Below are 9,549 nucleotides of genomic sequence, written 5' to 3' on the forward strand. Positions count from 1 at the left end.
CAGCCATTTGTTGATAAACCCTTAGGTTGATTCCATATCTTAGCTATTGTGAATAGTGCTGTGATAAACACGGGAGTGTAGATACGTCTTTAATACACCTATTTTCTTTCCTTTGCATATATACCTAGCAATGGGATTGGTGAACCATATGGTAGTTCTGGTTTTAGTTTTTTTGAGGACCCTCCATGCTGTTTTTCATAGTGGTTGTACTAATTTACATTTCCACCAACAGTGTACAAACTTTCCACTTTCTCCGCATCCTTGCCAGTATTCATTATTGTATGTCCTTTGAATAAAATTTAACTGGAGTGAGAGAATAGTTTATTGTGTTTTTGATTTGCATTCTCCGGATAATTAGTTATGTTGATTATTTTTTCATATACCTCTGCACCATTTGTCTTGTTTTAAAAAATGTCTATTCAAATATTTTGCCAATTTTTAATTGAATTATTTGTTTTTTGCTATTGAATTGTTTGAGCTTATTATATGTTCTGGTTACTAATCCCTTGTCAGATGGATAGTTTGAAATATTTTCTCCCATTCTATAGGTTGTCCCTGCACTCTGTTGATTTTTTCCTGTGCTCTGCAGAAGTTTTTTTACCTTGAAATAATCCTATTTGTCAATTTTTGTTTTGGTTACCTATGCTTTTGAAGATTACTTACAATATGTTTACCCAAACCAATGTCCTGAGGTGTTTCCCTAGTGCTTTCTTGTAATAATTTTATAGTTTCAGGTGTTACATTTAAGTCTTTAATCCATTTCAACTTGATTTTAGTATATGACAAGAGATAGGGATCTACTTTTATTGTTCTACATATGGTTATCCTATTTTCCCGAGAACATTTAGTGAAGAGACTATCTTTTCCTTAATGTATGTTCTTGGCACTTTTATTGAAAATGAGTCCTCTGAAAATTTATGAATTTATTTCTGGGTTCTCTATTCTGTTTAATTGGTCTATGTGTCTGTTTTTATGCCAGCACCATGCTGTTTTGATTACTATAGCTTTGTAGTATATTTTGGAGTCAGGTAATGTTGATACCTCCAGCTTTATTGTTTTTGCTCAGGATTTCTTTGACTATTTGGAATCTTCTGTGGTTTCATACAAATTTTAGAATTTTTTTTCCTATTTCTGTGAAGAACATCATTGGTAAATCAGGGTTTATCATCTGCTTCGTTTACCAATGATTGCTTACTCTCTGATGATTCTAAACTTTCAGTGACCATAGGAATAAAAACAGCTCACCCTGACAAATTTACAAGCCAGTTTTCAAAAGCAACACATTGCCACTTCCACACTAGCCAATGAGCCTTCTTGCATTGTAATGTTCTTTTTTTTTTTTTTTTTTCTGAGACGGAGTCTCGCTCTGCCGCCCAGGCTGAAGTGCAGTGGCCAGATCTCAGCTCACTGCAAGCTCCGCCTCCCGGGTTCACACCGTTCTCCTGCCTCAGCCTCCCGAGTAGCTGGGACTACAGGCGCCCGCCATGTCGCCCGGCTAGTTTTTTGTATTTTTTTAGTAGAGACGGGGTTTCACCATGTTAGCCAGGATGGTCTTGAACTCCTGACCTTGTGATCCGCCCGTCTCGGCCTCCCAAAGTGCTGGGATTACAGGCTTGAGCCACCGCGCCCGGCCGCATTGTAATGTTCTTATTCAACAAGATTAAGAAGCACAAATGCAGAACAATGTTCTCTGTGACTGTGAGGGAGCATTATTCAACACTAATGGCAAATATGTTTACATATTGCCAGCAATTGCAACTCCAAGCTAAAGCTATAAATGTTGGACTAACTTCCAATGTAGTACTTTTGACAGGTTCCCCCTGAGAAATAATTGCAGTCTTTATACATGCCTGCAATGCAAAAATACAGCTTGGGAAACATATGCTCCTTTAGGGTTCAGCAAAAGTTTCTCATCAGAGTATCAGTGAATGAAGAGGATTACTCACTCCAATTCTATGCCCTGCACAGCAGTAGTCTGCAAAACTTAAAGAGTTAGGCTGCTGAATGCCAGGTGCAGTGCTGTAATCCCAGCACTTTGGGAGGCGGAGGTGGGTGGATCACGAGGTCAGGAGATCGATACCATCCTGGCTAACACGGTGAAACCCCATCTCTACTAAAAATACAAAAAATTAGCCGGGCGTGGTGGCGGGCGCCTGTAGTCCCAGATACTCGGGAGACTGAGGCAGGAGAATGGCGTGAACCCAGGAGGCGGAGCTTGCAGTGAGCCGAGATCATGTCCCTGCACTCCAGCCTGGGCGACAGAGCGAGACTCCGTCTAAAAAAAAAAAAAAGTCAGGCTGCTGTGAAAACACGAATATCTTTTTCAGTGAGGGACCTTTCCTGTACATCTTATGCTCCCTTTTATTGTGTCTGAAATCTAGCCATTATGCATGAACTGCATCAAGATCACTGTAAATATTGGCAAGTCGATCAAGACTGTTTTCTAAAGCAGGTATTTATGATATTGATTGAGCTAAGAATACAAAATGTATTCTGGCATAGATATTTATTGTATTAATTGAATTCAGTATTTACTTTTCATGGAGTTATAATGACTATGTTACTACAGCTGTTAAGAGAAAAAGATTCTGGTAAAATTTAATGAATAAATAGATGAGTAGTTTGCTAATTCATAGTTAATAAATAAGTTTTTTTCTCCAAAATGGAAAATGATATTTCTCTGGGTATTTTTTCATAACAGATTAGCTAGGGCTTCCTTGCCAACACAATACTTAAAAAGCAAAAGCTAAGTAAATCAGGGGAGTTTTTAGTATTTCATGACATCAAATAATAAGGTCAACTGCTTTTTTTCACTGAAGTGACTAGTGTTAGACACAATCTACTTAAATTGAGTGGCAATTTAAACTGTGCCTTCATAACACTAAAATAGCAGATCAACTCGACAGGAAAAGTATAATCAGGCAGACTAGACTCACACATATTTGACTGATTGATAGAACTTTTCACTTTTAGCCCTTCATTTTAACGTCTTAGAGTCTCGCCAACAACTCCTAAAACCCCAAAACCTGTACACAAAGAAAAGCAAATGCTCAGCACGAGAAGATTTGACTTTTGTTCTATGATCAGCCAGAGATTAAATGTACCATTGAAACCACTGGATGCAGCCTCTCCATTCCTGTCCTTCAAATTACATCTTTTCAATGGGCTCCTTCATACTCAGCAGAGAGCCTGGCATGCCCATGGTAGAGTCGGAAAACACACAAAGACTTTTTTTAAGTATCCTCCAAATTCCTGATCAAGAGCCCATCACTTTCCTCATAACAACCCCCTTCCCTTCACATGTTGGCTTCCAGGTGACTAGTGGTGTCAGTGCCATACTCTGCTCAGCCCCATATTTCTCAAAATTTAAGATCAAAATCCTTTCTCAACCCTGAGAAATTCAGTGCTTTAAGTCATTATCACTAGTGAAAAATCTATCAAACTATTTGAATCTATAAAGCTAAAGTCTGCTAATGACTTACATTCTATACAACTGTTACACTTTATCCCAGGAGCCTTTGATACAAACCAGTGGCCAGTGAGAAGACATTCACACTACAATTAGGCTGAGAGAAAATTGTTTGTTGTGGAGACTAGGTCCTTTGAGCGCACTTAGTATATGGAGGGTTGACTCTGATTCTGGAATTAAAAATGTTACTCAAGAATAAAAATTCTGCACTTCAGAATCATCCACATACCTTTTCAAATATAGATATTCCAGGGATTCTGACTCTGTGTGGCTAGAGTAATAACCAGATACTTTTTTTCCCCAAAAAAGTACCAGAGATAATACTGAGCACAGTAACACAGTTGAGTACTACTTGGACAAAATTCTGGTTATTAGATCATTTCTGAGGTCCATTCTTTAATTAGGTTTCTCTGCTGTGAAGCAAATCATTCCTCTCTATCATAAGAGAGAAAAAGTTGCAGTAACCTATTTGTCTCAGTCTCTTCTTGGGTACCAAAACGCATATGCAGAGATTTTCAGTAGAAACACAATGATCTGTCAGGGTTTAAATCCAGATTTCCTTTTTCTCCTAACACTCCCTATTAATGACTCCAGATGACTCTGCTCCATTACTGAAATGAATAGACAGGCCTCATAAAAAGCATCCTTGGCCAAGCCATTCATATTGTAAAAACTAGTTCCCTATGGACTGCAAAGTACATGTCCCTTTTGATTAGAGCATCCTGTGTGGCTTTCATGTGTATGGGTGACTAATTAAGAGAGCTCATCATTGCTGTCAATAAAACTGCTCTCCTTGACAACTCGGCGAATCTTAACAAGAGCATTTCTGCCATCTAGTGTTCTAAGCGAGCAAGCAATACTCTCAGCACCTGGAAGGGCATAGCTCTTCTCTGTCCGGCCTAAATGAGTTTTTAGTTTCCATTGCCAAGGTCAATTCAGAACTGCTTGGGGAAGGTAAGGAAAAATAATATTTCTGGGAAAAAAACCTTGTACAATATTACTCCCACTCACTCAATGAACTTGGACTCCAATGAAGTAGATCATTAACATCATGATCCATTTTTGTGACCCACATTCTGATTAAATTTGGCTTCATAAAATAAACTTCTAGAATACCAAATGTCCTTACAGCCTCACCCATGCTGTCGGCAGCAGTACGTAATTTGCACATGAAGCTTGTAAACCCAAGAATCTTGGCTCTGCTTTGTAATGTAATGGAGGTTTCCCAGTAACAATAATTTGATTTAATGTTCAACAAGAGGTTAACAGTGAGGACTACAGTATTTTGGTGCTGAAATTCATATTTCACAAAATACAATTCACATCAAGATGCTCTTTCCATATAAAAAGCCTCTGGCTCACAGTTCAGGAGGCTGAACATTCCTATCTCTCCAAGAAATAATGACAAAAGCACTTAATCTCTCACCTTGGGTTCCCCAGCTGGAAAAATGTTAAGCCTGAAGTTACTCTCAAATTCAAGGAGGTGGTGAGAAATAGCTCATACACACAAGTTTTGAATTAAAGAAGATATGCATGTATTGGGGCTATATCAATGCCCTTTCTCCAGCCAGAAGAAGAGTCATAAAACTATTTATTATTATTATTATACTTTAAGTTCTAGGGTACATGTGCACAACGTGCAGGTTTGTTACATATGTATACATGTGCCACGTTGGTGTGCTGCACCCGTTAAATCATCATTTACATTAGGAATATCTTCTAATGCTATCCCTCTCCCATGCCCCCACCCACTCAGTGCTGAAACTCCCATTGCAGAACCCTCCCGAACATTGCAAGTGACAGGATGCCTACTACCTCCAGAGACCGCTGATCCCATTCTAGGACGCCTCTAATATTAAATAGCTTTAGCACCTAATGAGCTGAAATTATCCCTTCACCTAATACATGCACCCAATGCCTTCCAATATTGGGTGCAGGCCCTGGTGTGTGATGTTCCACTTCCTGCGTCCAAGTGTTTCATAGTTCAATTCCCACCAATGAGTGAGAACATGCAGTGTTTGGTTTTCTGTCCTTGCAATGGTTTGCTGAGAATGATGGCTTCCAGCTTCATCCATGTCCCTACAAAGGACATTAAATCATCCTTTTTTGTGGCTGCATAGTATTTCATGGTGTATATATGCCACATTTTCTTCATCTAGTCTATCATTGATGGGCATTCGGGCTGGTTCCAAGTCTTTGCTATTGTGAATAGTGCCACAATAAACATACATGTGCATGAGTCTTCATAGCAGCATGATTTATAATCTTTTGGGTATATATCCAGTAATGGGATGGCTGGGTCAAATGGTATTTCTAGTTCTAGATCCTTGAGGAATCACCACACTATCTTCCACAATGATTGAACTAGTTTACAGTCCCACCAACAACGTGAAAGTGTTCCTGTTTCTCCACATCCTCTCCAGCACCTGTTGTTTCCTGACTTTTTAATGATCGCCATTCTAACTGGTGTGAGATGGTATCTCATTCTGGTTTTGATTTGCATTTCTCTGGTGGCCAGTGATGATGAGCATTTTTTCATGTGTCTGTTGGCTGCATAAATGTCTTCTTTTGAGAAGTGTCTGTTTATATCCTTCAGCCACTTTTTGATGGGGTTGTTTGATTGTTTCTTGTAAATTTGTTTAAGTTCTTTGTAGATTCTGGATATTAGCCCTTTGTCAGATGGGTAGATTGCAAAAGTTTTCTCCTATTCTGCAGGTTGCCTGTTCACTCTGGTGTTAGTTTCTTTTGATGTGCAGAAGCTCTTTAGTTTAATTAGATCCCTTTTGTCAATTTGGGTTTTGTTGCCACTGCTGCCATAAAACTGTTAATGGGAAGAGAGGTCACTAGGTAATGAATTCAAAGCCAAAGGAGTCTAAGGGTGACAACCAGGGTTTCTCTTGATCCATACAATTTCACTTTTCTTTATTAGAGATTTGAAAATTAATAACTACAGCTAATGATTGTCATCATAAGAATTTGTTCAACCAATATTATGCGAGTATTCTATACCTGACCTTTGCACTTGAGATCATCATTTACCAAAAATGATAATAAAACTAAATAACATCAATTGAGCATCTAGTATTTGCCAGGCATTGTGGCATACATACATATCTCATTTATTACAATGATCTTGAGAAGCAGGCATAATTTCTTTTCATTTACTAATGAGGAATTCAACATCAATAGAAGTACCTACACCAAGATAGCATAGCCAAAAAAATGATACAGTCAAAATTAAAGTTAAGTTCTGTTCGATGCCAAAGATCCATTCCAAAATTCTGTAGTTTTCCAATATTCATGAGGGATGAAAAGAGCGTCCAAAATCCTAGCTCCTTCCTCTCCTCTTAAATTCCATTCATTTTTTGCTCTATAAGCCAATTGTCTCTTTAGCTCTAGTTGCCAGAAAAAATGTTCATGAAGATTTCCAAGTTCAACAATAAGTCTCAAATATCAGACGCTATTGATTTTGTGCTGACAAGAAACGATACTTTCCTGATTTATACATATCATGACAAGAAAACATACAAAATATTTTCAATTAATGCTAAGATTTTATCAAAAGCTTTTCCTACATTATAACTTTCATACTTTGTCACTTTCATGCATTATAAGTTTCATACTTTTTCACTTTCATACATTATAACTACAGGCCAAATCAATTCTGCCTAAGACTAATTTTTTAAAATACTTATTTTATCTATCACTTAAAATGCTCCAAGACCTTCAAATTCAAACTGATTAAGCACTTGAGGTAATCCTCAAACCAATTCTTATTTTTTTTTTTGAGACAGAGTCTCGCTCTGTCACCAGACTGGGGTTCAGTAGTGCGATCTCGGCTCACTGCAACTTCCGACTCCCTTGTTCAAGCGATCTCCTGCCTCAGCCTCCCAAGTAGCTGAGATAACAGGCACGACCACCGCACCCAGATAATTTTTGTATTTTTAGTAGAGACAAGTTTCACCACATTGGCCAGGATGGTCTTGTTCTCCTGACCTTGTGATCTGCCCGCCTCGGCCTCCCAAAGTGCTGGGATTATAGGTGTGAGCCACCCTGCCTGGCCAAACCAATTCTTGTTTGCCAGGCAGCCATTCTTACTCTGTATTCCATGAACCTTCCTTTCAAGTCAGCCTCATTTATTAACTTCTCAGAACATACCTTGCTTACTCTTCTCGGCTACTTTGCTTAGGAAATTCCCCAGGTCTGGAATAACCTTCCCTATCTGGTACGTGTGTCCAGATGCTCCCAATATTTCTAGACTCAGCTTTAGCCCCATCTCTTTTGTGAGGGCTTCACCATCTTGTTAGCTCTCGATACTCACCCTGTACTATAATATCCCACAGCCCTTAGTTTCTTCCTACTCATATGTAGAGCATATTTTATGTGCATATATGTTTATTCCATTTTACTATAAGCAAAAACCTTATGCTTTGGGGCAAAGATCCAATTCTGTTCAATACAGCACTATAGTTATTCAGCATCTACTCAGACATAGGCACAATATAGAATGCTTCGTGTTCTAATTTAAAGTATATTATCTGACAAAGGGCCTAAAGTAGGTGATTAGAAAATATTGGCAGAAAAAAGAAAACTTTTTTGAAGACATGCTATGATCTAGGCACTGTAGTAGATGTTTTTATATAATTTATCTTATTTAATCCTAACCACAGCCCTAGAGGTAAAGTTGGGTTCTTTAAATTTTTGTAGATGATATTGATATTATAAAACTGTAAATAATTCTCCAAAGATTACATGTGTGTAGGAATTAGTATCAAACCTACAGTTTCCATTTCTGAAATCTATGCCTTTTTTCTTCACTGTAGTAGAGTTTTCTTGTATTTAGTCTCAGAAAAACAGTCTTTTGAGATTGTCATATGCCTGAAAAGGCCAGAAGAGAAATAATGTAGATTAGTAAGAGTTACCAAGAAAATCTCTTGTTGAGCAAAACTCAAGCTCTCTAAACAAATGCTTGCTTTTAAAGAGGTTTTTTTTTTTTTTTGCCACTAAACACTCCCCTAAATTATCAACAAGATTATAGTACTTTATTTTAATACAGTAATTTAAATTTAGTTGCACATTTTTTCTTTAAATTTTAAGGATATATTAAGTGCTTAATCAACCATTTCCCATGGATTTACTTATATCAATTTTTTACCCATATGGATTGAACTGTTTCTGTGCAACAGACACACCTCCAATGTAACATTAGATTAAATTCCAGTTTAGCTAAGGATTTGAAGCAGGATAAATACACAGGGCAGGAATGGCTATACCTTAGCATAACATAGCTTCCCTTAAATCCAAAGTCTCTATCTGAGCCACAAACAGGGGTCAATGATACTGCTAGTAGAATCTCAGTGGTATGAGAAGTTCATTTCTTGTTCATCTACCTGACTTGGTGCCCTATTTGGGCTGCTCCCTAACTCCCTGGCTTATTGTTGGGTCACTAATGGGAGGTGTTGGCAGGCAGGGGATCATAAAGTAGAAGGAAAAAGAAGAAGGCAGTTTGGATATCATCACCACTCTGCCATCTCCTCCTACACACCAGCATTCACTTCCTGCCCTCCTGCAATTTGGCAGCAGCTGCTGGGGGTCGGCTTCCATGGCTTTTTTTCTGTGTCTTTCAGCTTCCACTGTCTCTTTGCCCCTTCCTCCCTGGCTCCAGCAGCTGAGTGTCTCACTATGTCTTGTTCATTCCTTGAACCGCGCTCACAGATCTGTAAATAGCTCTTTTTTTTTTTTTTTTTTTATTAGACGGAGTCTCGCTCTGTCGCCCAGGCTGGGGTGCAGTGGCCGGATCTCAACTCACTGCAAGCTCCGCCTCCTCGGTTTACATCATTCTCCTGCCTCAGCCTCGCGAGTACCTGGGACTATAGGCGCCCACCACCTCGCCCGGCTAGTTTTTTGTATTTTTTAGTAGAGACGGGGTTTCACCGTGTTAGCCAGGATGGTCTCGATCTCCTGACCTCGTGATCCGCCCGTCTCGGCCTCCCAAAGTGCTGGGATTACAGGCTTGAGCCACTGTGCCCAGCCAATAGCTCCTCTTTAATAAACCATTGTTAATTTAAATCTTCTGAGTC

The sequence above is a fragment of the Trachypithecus francoisi genome, unplaced genomic scaffold (assembly GCF_009764315.1).
Source record: "Trachypithecus francoisi isolate TF-2019V2 unplaced genomic scaffold, Tfra_2.0 Contig00586, whole genome shotgun sequence".
In the NCBI taxonomy this organism is placed as follows: domain Eukaryota; kingdom Metazoa; phylum Chordata; class Mammalia; order Primates; family Cercopithecidae; genus Trachypithecus; species Trachypithecus francoisi.